This window comes from Euprymna scolopes, chromosome 6 (assembly GCF_053919585.1).
Source record: "Euprymna scolopes isolate OS-2025 chromosome 6, ASM5391958v1, whole genome shotgun sequence".
In the NCBI taxonomy this organism is placed as follows: Eukaryota; Metazoa; Mollusca; class Cephalopoda; order Sepiida; family Sepiolidae; genus Euprymna; species Euprymna scolopes.
In genome coordinates, this window is record NC_136487.1 from 74,820,027 (window position 1) to 74,837,214 (window position 17,188).

At 31.2% G+C, this 17,188-nt stretch overlaps 1 pseudogene across 1 annotated transcript in view; it reads left to right on the forward strand.

Annotated features, from left to right (window-relative positions):
* The first annotated feature begins 2,176 nt into the window (after nt 1–2,176).
* Nucleotides 2,177–17,188, forward strand: part of LOC145277709 (homeobox protein homothorax-like) — a 66,166-nt pseudogene continuing 51,154 nt past the window's right edge. The window contains exons 1-2 of the transcript XR_013868198.1: nt 2,177–2,274; nt 5,436–5,987. The product of XR_013868198.1 is annotated as a homeobox protein homothorax-like (transcript). The remainder of the gene's footprint in view (nt 2,275–5,435; nt 5,988–17,188) is intronic.

The following is a 17,188-nucleotide window of genomic DNA, read 5'->3' on the forward strand; positions in this document are numbered from 1 at the left end:
CAAAGAAATAAAACGGTAATTTTTTACCTTGTTTCCACCTTAACATGTAGAATGATTACTTCTATAGGTTTTAGGGTATGCTGAAAACGAATATAGCATTTAAATTTTCTGCAGATAAGTAATTTTCCGGATATTAAGCAATGTCATTTTTTATGTTATCGCTGATGGCCATCCTTGTATGTGCAAGCACAACCCCGAGAAACTATGCACAAACGCGCATACCAAGATGGCCACCACCAATAACGTAAGAAATGACATTGCTTATTATCTGGAAAGCTACTTATTTATGGAAAATTTAAATGCGATATTCGTTTTCAGCATAACCGAAAACCTTAAAAGGTAGTCATTTTAAAGAAAAATGTTAAGGTGGAAACAAGGTAAATGTTTACAAAATGCATCACAATGAAATTCTTTATCGAACCACCTAATAATTATTATTATTATTTTTTAGATATCCTTAGTTAAAAAAAAAATGGGTTTGTTTTACAGATTCGAAAAATATGGTCTTGACAATGAGTTAAAAATAAATTCAAGTTTCATGATATCTTTTTTATTTAATTGTTAGGTGAAAGTGCAGAATTGTTAACAAAATGCCCTTCCTTCCCCATGTTAAGAATGGGTTTCTAAATAACGTTATTATTTCAGCATGGTAGCATAAGTGCACAAGTACCTTTTTATTTGTTATATATTTGTTTTTTTTTTTTGTTTTTAACCACTAAAAAACACAATTCTACCTTAAGTAAAAGTAAGAAGTTAAATGTATGCACTTAGTACATTTTGTTGTTTTTTTTAATGCTTTTAGTACATGTGTACTGAAAGCATTAAAAACAACAAAATAGTATTGTTTGGAAATCAAATTTGAAAAACTTGAAAATGATTTTTTTATATTGACGAACTCAGAATAAAAAATTACTAGTCTAGTAAGACGATAGCAGAAAAACAGTTTTCTATTTTTAAGAGAATACTTTAGTCAGCTCAGCGGCGCTTAGCGAGCCGTCTTTCTGTTAAACAGATTTGAATTTCTATAAAAGATAGCATTTAAAGAAATTTCCACATAATCAATGATTATCAAATATTTACATATTATACATGAAAATAATTCTGAAACTATTATCTATATGAAAATCGATGATATATGCCGATTTATCTTATCAATTTTGAAATATTCTTTGTCAACTTTGCTCGGTCGTAACTTTGCTTCCTATCGTCATAAAAATATAAATCAAAGTCCAGTAGAGATGGATTTCTATGCTTATATATCCTGTAAAATTTCAGCCGTATCCAATCAAATTTAACTCTGTGCATGTGTATCCAAACGTGATGTATAAAATGTAAACATTGAAAAAACAGTTTCCCTTTTTGTTGTCGTCATTTTTTACTGTTTTTTTTATTTTTAACTTGGAGCATAAAAGAAAAAATAAATTAACATCATTCGAATGCTTATTCTATTCTCTTTCCATCAATGTAATTCTTTTAAAAATTGACCAACAAATAAAAGATATGACTTGTTGAAGCACATTAAGGATGTAATATTGCCGATGTCCACGAAAATACAGCTTACGCTTGTAATGCTAATGAAAGAGACTGATATGCACGGCTTCCAATGAGAGACTGATCTGAAAACCTTATTTTTCTTGCTCTCAAACAATGTGACGTCATTGTTATTGTCTCTCTGTTTTGTCTATGGTATTTGACCTCTGTCACCTGCCTCAAATTTACATCACCCATTTCTGGGAACGATTCTGTTTGCAGATTAAGGTTATCCTGACATGCACTAAAAGTGACCCTTGTCAAAATTCACACTAATTAACTTATTACCAACATAGGGTCCTTAATATGCACCATTATTAGTGAAAATTTTTACTTTTTATTTAATCTAACTTTAGAGAGAAAATGTTGTTTGTACATCGTTTTAATACACCCATGTCTGAATATTGCTGCAATCCGAAACACCAAAACAACTTCAATTTAAAAAGCTATCTTTTTTTTTGTTCTATTTCACGTAGTCTATTTTCTATTATTTTCTAATTAAATAATAGTTAACCATATTTATTAAATTTTTCTAATACTCCTAAAAGTATATTTCTTTTTTTTTTTCTTAGACATCCTTTGTTCCCTCTGATGGCCTTGTTGTTTGAAAAATGTGAACGGGCCACACAGACTCCGGATTGTCCATCAGCTGACAGTTTTGATGTGGACATCCAGGCCTTTGTACAGCACCAGGAGAAGGATCGCAAGCCTTTCTTTAGTGATGATACTGAATTGGATGGTCTTGTAAGCATTGTACTCATCTCCTCAAATTAGAGGATTAAAGTTTTTTTTATTTTTATTTTAAAGATTTTCTCCTTTTCTTCACACTCTTTCCCCTTCTTTCTATCTCTCTCTCTCTTTTTCTCCCCTCCCTTTTTCTTCTCTTTCTCTTCTTTCTCTCTCCTCTTTATCTCTTTTACCTCTCTCTTTTTCTTTTCTCTCTCTCTTTCGAGTTCCCCTCTCTTCTTTTTCCCCTTATTCCTTCACTTTATCCCCCCCTCACTTTTCTCCCTCAATTTGGAAATTTCAAAAGATTTTCACCGAAATTTGTAAATTCCAACTATTTATAAAAACATTTTTAAATGTCCAAATATCTATGAAACTATTGTGATATCATAATAAACCCCTGCGTTCTCTTCTGCCTCCCTCTTTCTCTCTCTTCTGCTTGTTTCTCTTCTACATCCTCTCTCTTTTATTCATTTACATCATTCTGTTCCTTTCACCATTTCTCTTTACATATAGCAGTATTCTTTGATTCCAGCAGATTATATGGAGTGGTACATCACATTTGTAGTTTAGGCCTTGTTCATTTGGTGCTATGTTACATAAATTCATTCTTTCTCTTCTTCATTGTTGTTCTTCTGTCATGTATGTTGATTAATGATAGCGGTTGTAATTACTGATAGCACAAAGTCATTTGGTGTTTAAAATACTATTTGAATTTTTATTTTTCATACTTAATATTCTCTCACCCATCTGCCACCGAGGAGAGAGCAACTGTTCCTAAAGTGCAACTACTCTCTTCCATCATTCAGTAAAAAGATTTTCACAGCTTATCTGTTACATATTTCTGGCAAATACATGGGACTGGGGACCACTTATGAATTTCATACTCCCATGGAACTTCCTCCTTTGGAGGAAGCCAGTTAAACCCGAATAGGGTTAGTGCTGTTTCACACTCACACATACACATATCTCTGGTAACTTCCTGTCTGAAGCAATATCATGACACATTGTTTCTAATTCTAAACTTTTCACTTATAATGGAATTTTCCACTACTTTCACTTTACGTGGAAAATACTGTTTCTAGCATTTTTTTCTGTCGTTTTCTGGGGAGTGTTACTTGGTTGAGGAAACCAGCTCCTCAGGTGTTAGATACGATATCGAACGATAGGCACATGGAAACAGCAACAGGTTGAGATGTTGTCGGTTATAACCGTCTGGCATTGGTCGCTTCTCTAGTCTTCATTGCATCATTACAGGCAGCATTTCCATCATCGGCATTAATAGCAGGGACTGCATGCTGAAATTGAACGCTTGTACAAAAATAGCGAACAAATGCATTTTTTAATAAAAATATATAATTTAGTTTACATTTAACACTAGTGGAGCATATTTAAATTAAGACCTGCTGAGACCCGAAGCGTGCAGCCAAAAACTACTATCTATGTCTTTTGCATACGAGATTTATTTATTTATTTTTATCTTTATTGAAAGAGAGAGAAAGCAAGAAATATATGTTTCACTGCCCAAATTTTGTTTTCCACATTCAGATGTCAACATTGCTCAACTTTCACTATGCACTGAATTCATAAACAGCTGTCAATCTTCAAGTGTCAACCTTTAAAAATGTGTACTTGCTGAAATGTGTGTATGTTTGCCTCCACACATGTACAGAACAAGTTAGGCACAAGGTTTATTAATGTAGAAGCTCCCAGATACCCCAAAATTGGAGTTACGCCATTATGCTACATACAAACCTGCATCTAAATAGTGCTAAAGTCATTCACGTTTTATCGGTATTATCCTCCTATCATTTAAATCATTCATGTAAAAATAAAAAGTGTGCATAATTTTAGTAGTCAAAGCATGTGAGTTTTGCGCCTTTTAGCAGAATTGTTTTTTTTTGTAATTCAGAAAAAGTAGAATTTGGCTTCTTTTTTTTTTTTAATAAGTGTAGAGTAAGTAATTTTTACCAACTTTTCAACATCACCCCCACCCCTTTCAAAAACTACTCTGGTGCTACCAGATCAGACTATTTAAAGATAACGGCTTCCTGACCCAAAATTGTTAGTATTTATTTTTTTCTCTTTGCAAAACTTAATCATGTTCTGCAAAGCTAAAACAAAAACAAAAAACAATTTTCTTCTATAAAACAGCCAAACCATACACTATGATTGGATATTTGAAAATGCAAGGAACTTGAAATATGGAAACTTTTACAAAAATGGCTAGATTTGGCATTGGGTAGCTGCAAAAATTTGATGCACTGTACAGCAAGGAAGTTGGGCCAAACAGTGTGACTATGTGTTTCGGGCTATAAGGAGCTTGAAGCATAAAACTTTTTACCAAAATTATTGGATCTGGTGTTAAATAACCCAAAAAGGGTTGATATTAGTGATGGGACGATTCCAATATTTTTCCGAGTTCTAATACAATTACTGATTCTGTACTAAATTCCCAATTCTGATACAATTACTGATTCCAATTTCGATTCTTTATAAATTTCTAAATATTTAACTATAAAAGTGTTATTTTGTCCCAATTACTGTAAAAACGCATCTTAAATTTGCTTATATTTTCTCAAACATAAAAACACACTTGTGATCTAGAGATTTTAGTTTTTTACTGGAAGTTTAAATCAATAAATATTTATTATTTTATTATTACTACCAGCAGTGGAAGATGTTTCTTAAACCAAAATCAAATAAGAAAGATAATTTAAGGAATCGGTTTTGGCATCAGAAAATAAGCTCAAATTTTTCTGATACTGATGCTAATACCCCAAAAAGCTCTGTTTTTCGATTCTGATTAATCGTCCCAATACTAGTTGATATGCTGTAGAACAAAACAACTAAACCAAACAAAATATAAAAAAAACACATAGAATTTATTTCTGATAGTAAAATATATTTTTGTCCAACTGCTCTAAAAATCTAGAGCAGCCTGGAAGAGAGGAATCATTTTATGTTAAATTTTATACATATAATAGGAGGAGGGATTGGTGAAGGTATAAGTTTGGTTGGGAAATTAATGTCAATATCAGATCTTCTTTGCCATTGGCCACTTACATCAGTGATAGCCTTACTATTCAAAAGGAATTACGGTTAAAGCATTATTTGTTCGATTTGTCTTTGATTTTAATTTTTCAATCTGCATGCTAGTTATTTTTTTTTTTTTCTAGATGGTGAAAGCTATCCAGGTTTTGCGGATCCACCTGCTGGAGTTGGAAAAGGTTAACGAGTTGTGCAAAGATTTCTGTAACCGCTACATAACATGTCTAAAAAGCAAGATGCAGAGCGAGCACCTCCTGCGCACGGAGGTGCACTCACCGCCACCCAATTTTGATGGCTCGCTCAGTAGTAGCAGTTCAGGTAGCGTGACTCCTAACCATACAGCCGCTGGATTGTCTGCATCATCGTCCTCACAGCTCCCAAATGCTTCTGCTGCCTCTATCTCGTCTTCCGCTTCGACTGTCGCAGCTGCTGCCGCCACCCTCCAAAATCAGTTACAATTGCAGCAACAGCAACAACAACAGCAGCAACAACAGCATCATCATCATCATCAGCAACCAGTTGTTGCCTCAATGCCACCCAACAATGTTCTACTGCCACAAAGTTTAGCTGCTGCTCAGTCTGCTGCTGTTCCCATGGGATCACTTGGACAGGGACAACTTGGGGGAACTGTTTATAGAATGGTGCAGACACCACAAGGCATAGTTGCACAGCCCATTCAGGTTAGTAAATTGCAATGTTGTTATTTTACATTCACGCTTATATATATTTTGTACCAGACAATATTATATTTTGGAACCCTGCCGAGATATGTTGACATTGAAACATAAGTCGATCTACATAGGTTCCTCCTTAATGTTCAGATAATTTTATTTCAAAAAGCTCTACTCATATGTTGAACACTCTTGAAAAAATATTAGTTCATGTTATTAACATATTTAAATTATATATATATAAATTTATATATATATATATATATATATTAAATAATATAAAAGTACATATTTTTCTATTAGATTCTATGTTGTTAAAAATGCTTGATTATTTAGATAGAGCATTAATATATAAACAAATTTGAATGATGAAGGCTATATAAAACATTGATTATTCAATAAATGTATTTTTTTTTCATCATTTAAATTTTTTATATAATGTAATTTTATTTTTTTCATTTTACTTCCCTTTTAACTCTCAGAAATCAAGGGAACCTTTCCTGATTTCTATATGAGATACATAGATATTCAAATGTCCAACTAAGATTCTTCTCTACTTTTCAAACATTGAGTGAGTAAAGCAGTGTGTGTGTGTGCATTTTCAATTTAAATGATTTCTCTTTCTTTTATTTCTTTTTAATACACTCTCATTGCATATACTATAATTTTCTTTGGTAAAATCCCTTCAAAACGTATTGAGGTTATATGAGAAAATACTGTGTACGCATTACAAATGTTTCTTTTCTGTTTCTTATGTTATACATTAATACATTAGGGGTCATTTCGAGTTAAAAGTTTATTTACTGTACCCATCTGAATTAGAGAAAATCATAATTTAAATGTGTATGTCTTGTGTAAATAGCTAATGAAGAATATGAAATATGGGCGATGCTCAGCAGACGTTCAGTAGACCGACAGGTGATCAAAAAGTCAGATTGAGTGTACCGGAAAACGAAATGAGACCAAATTGACAGCTTGGACCAAATTTACAACTCGGAAATTTAAAAGGAAAAAACTTTGATGTTTAATATTTTTAAAATAAATAATTTAAACAATTTTTTATTTTTTTACAAATTTGTTTTCTGGTACGCTCCATCTGACTTTTATTTCTCATTTAAGTTCAACATGTTTTGAAGAGATTTTACCTTTTCTTTTTATGAACTCTGCATGTAAATAGCTAATGAAGAATATGAAATATGGGCGATGCTCAGCAGACGTTCAGTAGACCGACAGGTGATTAAAAAGTCAGATTGAGTGTACCGGAAAATGAAATGAGACCAAATTGACAGCTTGGACCAAATTGACAACTCGGAAATTTAAAAGGAAAAAACTTTAATGCTTAATATTTTTAAAATAAATAATTTAAACAATTTTTTATTTTTTGACAAATTTGTTTTCCGGTATGCTCGATCTGACTTTTATTTTCTCATTTAAGTTCAACATGTTTTGAAGGGATTTTACCTTTTCTTTTTATGAACTCTGCACTTGTTTTATATGGCTCTCCTATATAATAATAGTCATCGAGTATTTATGTACTTAATGCCACATATATCTGTATTTACTGTTCATGATAATATTTCTCTTGAAATAATAAATGCATGTAAAATTAAATAATATTATAAAATTGTTTCTTCTTCCATACAAATGATTGCTATTGCCAGTTAAGTATTCTTTCAATAAATAAAGAGACATATTCGTTTTATTTATTTATTGAAAGTTGTAACAATTTAAATCTTTTTGAAACACTAGACTAATTCATGCGACTTTAAAAATAATGATCAGCTAAATAGTTAAATAGATTGAACAAATGTCACTTTTATAATTTATTGGAAAGTGTAATTGTGTGTTAAATTTACATTACAGAAATGCAGTGCATAGGTTTTTAAACCTGGTTAAGCCAATGAGACGACAGAATTTGATTTTAGAACAATTTGTTTTGAAATAAGTAAAATTGGATTTTTTTTCTTCTTTTACCTTAACAACAACAGTTAATTTTCAATTACTTGCATCTTTGGTGATCGGATAATGTCATTTTTTAAAAATAAATGTGGGAGGTGATAGCATGCGTAGAAATGTGAAAAAGCATGTTATTATACAGATTCAATGTGACGTCATGTTTAAAATCTCATTTGTTTATTAAAAGAGGATGTGAGTATACAGTACAAAGTGGGGAGAAGGATGTTATATGTTATAGCAATCGAATTAGACAAAATAAAAATGCTTAAGATTAAAATGAAAACATTCGAAAACCAAGCAATGCTGTATTTTTTTTTATTGAAAATCATATTTATTTAATTTTCTCTAAGACTTTTGATGGAATCCACCTTAATCATAGAAGACTTTGTAATATGTATGTTTCTTTCTTCATTTTTGTGGTGATGTTAAATCCATGAATTCTGGAAGAGAAAATTGAATGTCTGATCTTTTTAATAGTTGTATTAAGTTCCCGTTTGGACAATGTGTCACATAGCATGTAAATTTGAATAAGAGCAAGCACATCTTTGAAGACATTATTTCATAGAGGTTAAAATGAAAACATTAAAAACTAAGTAATGCTGTAATTTTGTTGTAGTATTAAATGAAAACTACAGCATTACTCGGTTTTTCAATGTTTAATTTTAACCTTATGAAATAATGCTTTTGAGGATGTGCGTGCTTCTATTCAACGAAATGCTTATATATTTTTTCTAACATCTACACAATTCATTATAAAAAAAATCTGAATTTCTACGGTGTGAATATTTAAAAAGATAAACAATAAGATATTAATTATATTTAAGCAATAGAATTTTCTTGTAGAAAAAAAAGTTATTTATTTTGTAATTATTTTTGTAGAATATTTTTTCCTATGAATGTTAAGTACCTGCCAGTATTTCCATGTTGGAACATATTATTTTGAAATTTGTAAAAAAAATTGTGTTACTATTACAGGTCATTTTTTTTTCTAAATAAGCATTGATTTTTGAGTGTTTTTTAATCAGCTATACATTTATTTTAAAACTATATTTTTTAATTATTCAATTCATATTCATTTTTAAATTGTTTTTGAAATGTAAATTAAGTGTATCGTTTTGTCTGGCATTTAGATATTTGGATAATATATGCATTATATATATATATATATATATATATATATATATATATATATATATATATATATAGCAGTCACATGTCCTTATGTTGTCTGAAGAAGTAGAGTAACCCAAGAAACTCCTGGCTTCAACCATAAATTATTGAATTATTTGCTGTTTGTAGTTGTCTGGTACAAAGACAGACTTTATTATTTTAATGTAAAACAGCAGTTGAAAAAGTAACATGAAATGGAACAAATACAAAGAAGACATTGCCAAGGCGGCTCCAAAGAAGGTGGGCTCCCTTTAACATGCTAGAAAAATACTCACACCTGATATTCTATATCTCTACAAAGCCACGATTTGCCAATGCATAGAATGTTGTTGCCACATGTGAGTCAGTACATCAACCACTAGTTCATATTGAACAAGGTCCAAAAAAGAATCTCCAATTAAATAGTTCATGCACTGTCAACTAGGCTCCAACCCCTGTACCATCACCACAATTTTCCATCCCTGTGCTTGTTTTATAAGTATTTTAATGGAATCTGCTCCAAAAAACTCTTACTATTGGTGCACCCCTCGACTTAAATATCCCTGACTAACTAAAAAAGCAACAAAATCATATGCTTTCACTGTAGAAATCCTCTGATGCTGGAGAGTCTTCTACTCTGAAAGTTTCTTCCTTTAAACTGCTAAATTTTGGAATTTCATTCCCATTTCCTGCTTTCCTGACTGTATAAATATACAGAAATTTAAGTATAATGTGAACATACATCTCGCTGCTCAACTTCCTACTTAGATTGTTCTTGTAGACATGGCCCCTAATTCACAGTAGCCCTTTACATCTCAGTTGTAATTTACATTGTTTGTTACATGAGTAAAAAAAAAGGTTAAACAACAAATTTTAAATATAAAATTTGCAAATTGCATAACTCTGTTATATATATATATATATATATATATATATATATATATATATATATATATATATGTAAAAACGACCTTGTCTGTCTGTCTGAGGAATGGTCTCTACCAAACTCCTCTGTCAATTTTTGGTCTACAATCTTGAAACTTGATATATAGGGGATTTGAACCTATGAAACAAATTTGATTTGGTTTTTAGCTGGTAAAGCTAAAAGGTCAAAATTGAAAAAAATTGGGACTTGGTAGACTAAAGTTGATTGAAAGTGCTCTTCTATGCAAATATGTGCAAAATACATTTATACCTTTTCCTGTATTATTTTTGAAAAATTTTGTATGCATTAGGACAGAGAACAGATGGTAATAAATAAAACTGGAGAGTTATATGTTTTAGTTTTGAATCTAGCTGATGGCACCCAAGTCATATATATGGTTTTTAACTTTTGAAATCATAACTACATATTGGGTACAACATAATAATCAATAGAGTTTTGCCTCTATAATAATAAATACAAAATCTGCTTGAATTAAAATACATTAAAGCATAATGTCAAGGGTGTGAATTCCATATAGAAACGTTGATTTAATTTGAATAAAATAGAATATGCATCAAGTGCGCTTGAAAGCCAAATCACAACGTAATAGTAAGAAAATATTAAAGCATATTTTATGACTGGTTCATGCTGGAGGGCCATTACAATATATTGGGTACAATATAATAATCAATAGATAATTGGCTCTGTCTTTATATCTATAAAAGTGAAATTGCCTGTGTGTGTGTGTGTGTGTGTACATTTCCATACCAAACTACTCTGTTAATTTTCAGTCTACAGACTCGAGATTTTACATAAGGGGTTTTGAGATTTGGGGAAATCTTTTTAATCAGTTTTCAGACAGAAAATTTGACTATCAAGGAGTCAAAATTCAACAATTTGACCTTTGAAAACTCTACCAAACTCCTCCGTCAATTTTGGGTCTAAACACTTGAGATTTTAGATGTAGGTTACTTGGACATGGATCAAACTTTTTAATTTGATTTGAGCCCAAAATAATAAATGTTAAGTGGTCAAAATTAGGGTCAAAGTTTAAAAGAATTTGACCTCTACAGTTTCTACTAAATTACTTAGCCAATTTTTGATCTAAACATTTGAAATTTTACATAGTGTATTTAGACATAGGGCAAGCTTTTTAATCAGTTTTTGGCCAAAAATTTGGCTTCCAAGGGGTCAAAGTTCAAAAGATTTGACCTTTTTAGTCTCTAACAAACTATTCAGCCAATTTTCGGTCTAAACATTTGAAATTTTACATAAAGGGTATTCAGAAATGCAGCAAGCTTTTTAATCAGTTTTTGGGCGAAAATTTGGTTACCAAGAGGTCAAAGTTGAAACAGTTGACCTTTGTAGATTCTACCAAATTTCTCCATCAATTTTGGGTCTAAAGACTTAAAATTTTAGATATTGGTAACTCCACTAATTTTGGGTCTAATCAATTGAAATTTTAGATGTAGGTTACCTGGATATGAGTCAAACTTTTTAATATATATATATGCATATGCACATAAAGTTATGAACATTACATAGGGCCCGAGCAAAGCCGGCTGAACTGCTAGTATATATATATTTATATATATATATGATTGAGGAAAAAAAAGCATACACGTCCTGCTTGAATTTCAATATCTTGGGAAACAATAATTCAATTGATATTAAATAATCTTGTATATTAGAACTGCACGCCTGTGGAACTCTGTTTCCTGCCTGCTTCCCACCGGACTACAACTTGGATGTCTTCAAGTCCAACGTTAACAAATTCCTAATGAACCGCCTCCTTAAGTAAACACTTCATCAAATCTCCACACTAACGTAATGTACTTGCAATAACCCTTATCCCTGAGTGGCTTCCGGGCCTTGATAAGTGGTGATCACTGTTTAAAAAAAGAAAAAAAAAAAAACCCTTGCATTCACCATTGCGTGAAACTTGTATATTTCTCTGTGTAAATTATGCAAATAGAAAAATATCGATATGGAACATTTTAAATAACAAAATAAAAAATCTTCATATATATGCGTGGGGTGTTTATACATGCTGATCTTTTACGTGCTTTCTGCTTCTTTCCATTATCATCATTCATCTAGTGGTTGTTATGCTTCTTCTTTTATACAGAAAATAATACACAAGGAGACGTTCGCTGAGAGTTTTCATAAATGGTTTTATTTGGAGAGAATTTACTCAGAGAGAAACTAATGTTATCATAGATAGTTGTTTACTTCTTAAATTCAACTTTCAGGTTTGAGATTTCACAGATATTCGAAAAAGTGATCAGAAATTCCAATATATATAACAAATAAATATTATCAAAGGCAAGTTACTCTTCTACCTATCTGGAAAAGTTTTTAATGGTTTTATTTATTTTAAAATGGTTATTTGATTCGAAAAACATATAGTGTTGAGCATTACATGAGAACAAGAAAAATGGACATCGATTGACACTTACATGTTGAAAGTTTTCAAAATGGCTTAAAAATAACAAAAATTATACAAAATACTGTTAAAAACCTACACAATATATCTTACCGTGACATATCAGGTTGTCCTGACAAATTCCTGTACAGAGAAACTTTAGGCACTCAAAAATAGTGTCTAAAAAGTGGGTAAATTTCTTTATATATAAAGTTAGGTGTGTGTATGTGTGTTTATATATATATATATATATACACTTCAGAATAATGAAATGAAATATATCTGCTGGTATGCAAATCCAGTGTTTTTCGGTCTTACAAAATATTATTAGATGTAATATTTTATATATGACAATCCCAGCTAAATAAAATTGCTAAATATATAAGATGAATCCAAATTTAGGTATTTAAATTTTATGATTTGAAAAGGTTAATCTTCAAATTTAGAATTTTTTTATTGTTTAAAAACAAAGAATACAATTGAATAAATCTATTTCCTTAACTCATGAGTTTTTGATGCTTATTCATATCTCTTCAGAGGAAAAATATAAGCAAATGTTTTCATTGGTTTGCACCTTATTTGCTAAAAGCAATTAACATAGAAAATTAAAGTTTTGAAATACATAGAATAAGGGAAATGGACATTGAGGCAGAAAAAGGATATTGTACTTTAAATCCAAAATGATTGCTAAGTTTTGAAATGGAAAATCATAGTAGTAAGGAGGTAAAGAGATCCAACACATCTTGTAATCCTTCCAAGGTACTAGGTAACAATCATAATGATCAGGTCATTAGTTTAGAAGTTCATCTTATACAACAATATATATATATATATATATATATATATATATATATATATATATATATATATATGAATAAAAAAGAATGCGAAAAGTATAAAAGCTTATAACTTTTCTTTATTCGTTTTTAATTGGTGACGTGCAGGAATACAAAATAATATTATGAAAAAAAATTAAAAAACTTTTATATATATATAAAAGTGAAAAACTTTTATATATATATAAAAGTGAAAATGTCTGTTTGTCTGTGTGTGTGTCTATCTGTCTGTGTACATTTCCCTACACAATAACTCTGTCAATTTTCAGTCTACAGACTCGAAATTTGATATACAGGGTATTGAGATTTGGGAAAATCGGTTTTCGGACAGAAATTATTGGCTGTCAAGGGGTCAAAGTTCAACGATGTGACCTTTGAGAACTCTGCCAAACTCCTCTACCAATTTTGGGTCTAAACACTTGAAATTTTAGATATAGGTTCCTTGGACATGGATCTAACTTAATAACTTGATTTGAGCCCAAAACAATAAATGTTAAGGGGTCATAATAGGGGTCAGAGTTAAAAAAAATTTGACTGCTTCGGTGTCTACCAAATTACTCAGACAATTTCTGGTTTAAAGATTTGAAATTTTACATAAAGGGTATTCAGAGATAGGGGTAGCTTTTTAATTGGTTTGGATCGAAAATTTGAGTTACCAATATATAAATGTATGTATGTATGTTTGCATGTCTGCCTAAAACTTTCAACAGAGGCGATGGATTTCCACAAGATCAGTATTGTTTTGAAGTTTGACCTTTCATACGACAAATATCGAAAATTGGCTAAAAACATTAATATCTTCACCTTCAACTGGGCACTTTTCTACACGGAGGGGTCGCTTTTTTTCGCCAATATTTTTGAAAGTCATCCTCTCCTTTCGATTGTCTAGCCTTAATTAAAACCTCTGTCACTTCTGGTTTGGCGGTGGTTGTAACAGCAAAGACGTCAGGTTTTTTCCTCGTTCCTCCTTTGCGGTACAGGTTTGAGCCTGCCTTCCTACTACCACTTTTTTTTTTTTCTTCAACATACATCTCCAAACACCTGAGTAACGCCGGACACCCATGCTAGTATATATATATATATATATATATATATATATATATATATGTGGATTTTTTTTTTTTAACAATCAATTTTAATACCTTTTAAATGGTATTATATTGATTATTGTACCAATATTAACCTCGGTTTAGCTCGATGAGAATTCAGAGCAATATAATTTATTCAATTAATTACAGTCAAAAAATTGTTTTTAAAACTCACATGGGGATGGAATTTTTTTATCGAGGTTGCCATCTTTAAAAATTTTCCATGGGTTTTTTATAGATCTCTATGTGAGTTTTAAAAACAATTTTTTGACTGTAATTAATTGATTTTAATTGTCTCCGAAGAGAACGGTAAATAATGAAAATTCGGTATGTTATAATTAAAACAACCGTTTGTCCTTTTACCCTTCGAAACAGCTGTCAGACTAAGAAAAAATATATAATAACATGTCATAAAAAAATAAAAAAATAATAAAAACAAAAATTGTGTACTACTAAAAAAAAGGTGTTGTTTTTTCTGATTGTATAAAATATATATATATATATATATATATATATTTCATGGATTAAGGACAATCCACTGAATTTGTGTTTCCTTTTTGAAAATTAAAGTGTTTTAAACATGCTTTATTAATTATTTGTTTTATATATATATATATATATATATATATATATATATATATATATATATATATATATATATATATATAGTGAATAAATGACAAAAGACTGTATTCCAAAGTTCATGATGTTAACCATCTTATAGTTTATTCCTTTAATTCAGTTGACATTTGCAATTCTTGACAGTATCTGTTTCATAGCGCAAAGTCAATCACTTAATTATTTTATCAATCAGTGAATCTATTTTGCCCTTAACTCATCAGAAGAAATAGCAACAATCAATCCGTCAAAAGGAAATAAAATGCGTTTTGACATAGAAAATTGGAAGAGAAATTGTAAATACTTTATAATATGTTTCCATTATGCCATTTCAAAATTCAAAATGGCGTAATGTAAACATATTATAAATTATTTACAGCTTGTCTTCGAATTTTGATCACGTCAGAATGCACGTTCAATCCTTTTGATGGATTGATTGTTGCTATTTCTTCTGATGAGTTAAGGGCAAAATAGATTCACTGAGTGATTTTGCGCTACGAAACAGATACTGTCAAGAATTGTAAATGTCAACTGAATTAAAGGAATAAATTATAAGGTGGTTAACATCATGAACTTTGGAATATAGTCTTTTGTCATTTATTCAGTATATTGCTCTGTAATTACATTGAGATTTTTAAATAAGGATTGGTATATATAATAAGCAAATAAAAATATATTTCCACAGAAATATATATACGTATATATTTCTTTTTTTTTTATATATATAAGACTAGCGGAGGGTACCCGGCATTGCCCGGGTGTTTAGAGGTGTGTGTGGTTTTGGGAGATCAAAACTCCGTGGGGTAGGGGGGTAAAATAAATAAAAAAAGTTTTGGTAGGTAAGTATGAAGATCGAACCTGAACTCTTGAGGTAAAGTTGGAAATTAGTGTGAAAAAAAAATGTGCGACATTAACTATTAGGCCACCGCAAAATACTAACGGAAACCCGTTTGAATTTATTAACAGAATTGACACGTGACCGCAATAAAAGTTAACTCTGCTGCTTCTATTTGACCTCATTAATGAGGTCAAATAGAAGTCGCGCAGTTAACTTTTGCTGCAGGGCAGTTTTTGGGTTTGTTTACCCAACTTTGACTGTTTTTTTTCCCTAAGATGTTAGGGAGGGAGAAACCAGCTCCCCATTGTCCAGATTGAATAGCAATTGTCTGATATAAGGAGTTTGGCCCCACATTGATCAAAGCTGATTGCTTCTGGACGTTTCCTGGTGTGAATGGTGGGAACAGAACCTTAGCTTTGAATTAGTTTCGGTTTTATACAAAAAAGCTGAATAAACACAAGACGGGCTGAAATAGCAATAATTTTGTAAAAATCGACGTAAATAAATCTAGAAGCGACCCGAATTCTCAAATCCTAGATATTATTATCTAGGGCGTATATAAACAATTCTAAGTGATAGAACCCCCCCCCCCGGGACCGTCATCGAAAAAAGCCTTTGTGAGACATACATAAAATGATCACACACATTTTGCCTTTTATATATATAGAAGATGAACTCCTAAACTAGTGATCTAATCATTATGAATTTTTTAATATATATTTTTGACAACACAATGAGTAACATGGGCACATTATTATTTATAAACCTTACCATTTAAGGAGTGCCCCCCCCTCGCCTCCCTCAAAAAAGAAGCTTTTAAAATAAACTAGCAGGGGGTACCCGGCGATGCCCGGGTGTCTTGAGGTAAATCAAAACTCCGGGGGGGGGGGGGTTAAAATAATTTAAAAAAATGTTTTGGTAGGTGAGTATGAGGATCGAACCCAAACCCTTGAGGCAAAGTTGGAAATGAAAGTGTAAAATAAAAAACGTGGGACGTTAACCATTGGACCACCGCGACATACAACGGAGACACATTTGAATTTATTTATTTAACTATTAAAAACAGGTGGCCGCAATAAAAGTTAACTCTGCTGCTTCCATTTCACCTAATTAAAAAGGTCAAATAGAAGTCACGCAGCGTTTAGGTTTGTTTACCCAAATTTGACTGTTTTTCCTCCAACAGATGTTGGGGAGGGTGAAACTAGCTCCAAATTGTCCAGATTGAATAGCAACTGTCTGATATACAACATTGATCAAAGTTGATTGCTTCTGGACGTTTCCCGGCGTGATGCCGAGAACACTGTTAGCTTTGAATTAGTTTCGCTTTATATACGAAAAAGCCCAATCAACACGCGAGAAGCCAAAATAGCAATAA